A 1,581-nucleotide genomic window follows, 5' to 3' on the forward strand; every position below is an offset into this window, starting at 1 on the left:
TCTTAAAATTATAAACCGACCAAAGCAACCACAAATAGATCATTAATATTTTGGTTTGGTAATTGGTAGTTTCTCCCTTCAAATCGATTAAACTTATCACTACGAAGGCATCTACTCCTGCTTGATCTCATACCTGCGAAGCAAGAGGCAACCATAAATGAGTCTATACGTAACTTCCAGAGAGGTTAAAAGAAAGATTTTACCCTCCTACGCCCAAGTTAAATTGCACTAGTTTTTTAATGTGCTATGTGTGCATGGAGAAATGTTGATGTGGTTACTTATTGACCACCTTTATATAACCAACCGGAATATCATATATGCATATCTTATTTATCCTTAATTTGCTCTTCGTATAGGATTAATCATATATGCATATCTCATACTGAACTGGCCCTTGTTTCACTTTCATTTCAATTTGAATTAATAAATTAATCACGAACTTTAAATCGTATTGTCATGATCCTACTCTATTAACTTTCTGAATCTACGGTTGATTAACGCCCAAAAGTACTGTTCACAAGCGGTCGATTGTAGTACAGAAGGGCGGTCGTTTCCATAGAGAGATAACAAAATAACAAGAAAGATTAGCAGAATCCAAACGTTAGAGAAAAATAAATAACAAGATAATTAATGAAAAAGAAGAGTTTTTATAGACTTTGTTGCAAATAAAGACGAGAGAAGAGTTGTGTGGAAGAAATTCAGTAATAAAAGCGGTAAGGTGTCGAGAATCCCTAATGTTTCGTTCACCAATTCAAGTTTTGATTCACAAAATAAAATGATTGAATAAATTAAATCTCTGTGTTGACTCCGAAAATATTATCATTACAAGTTATCCAAAATCGACAATATATCAATTTGACAATATTGCAGTAAAAGACAATTTGTAAAATAATTTGAATAACAAAACAATGCATAACAGAATTACATAAGAAAAGCATGACTGAACTTATATAAAAATTGGCACACAATATTTTGAAAAGTAAAAGAAAAATAGATGAGATTTAATTTATTCAGATTTTGAAGTTTAAAGCACAAGAAATCAAAAGCCTGAATTGGGTCACTAACAAAAGTTCATCTCTAACCTCACCAAGAGAACTCTAGCCTAGCTTGCAAAACATCCTCACAAGTTTTAGAGAGAAAATATGAGACTGACAGCAAGACGACAAAAAACTGAATATCAAAAGCTTCCCAAAACCTTAGGCTAACCCTCTTATTTATAGTGTTCAGAGGTTGCCTGTCTAATAAGGAAACAAATAATAAAAATAAAAAATTACAAAAGAAAGGGAAACAAAATAAAATTACACATAAATTAGGAGAAATTAAATATATGATTTGAGGAAGAAATCCAGTAATGTGCTCTGATTTTTGGGGAAGAAAATCGGATTCAGCACCAAAGGGGACACGTGTCGCAACGTGATTGGTAGTGAGGAGGAAACACGCCACATGTCACAGGCGGATTGGTTGGAGTGTGCTGGCGCGGGTAGAGTGGAGGGCAGTTGGGGGATAGATGTCACGCGCGGAGGAAAGAAGCAGGCTGCCACTGAGCAGACACGGGACCCACGCTGGACAGGTGGCGCGCGC

Source organism: Morus notabilis, unplaced genomic scaffold (genome assembly GCF_000414095.1).
Source record: "Morus notabilis unplaced genomic scaffold, ASM41409v2 Scaffold1007, whole genome shotgun sequence".
Classification (NCBI taxonomy): Eukaryota; Viridiplantae; Streptophyta; class Magnoliopsida; order Rosales; family Moraceae; genus Morus; species Morus notabilis.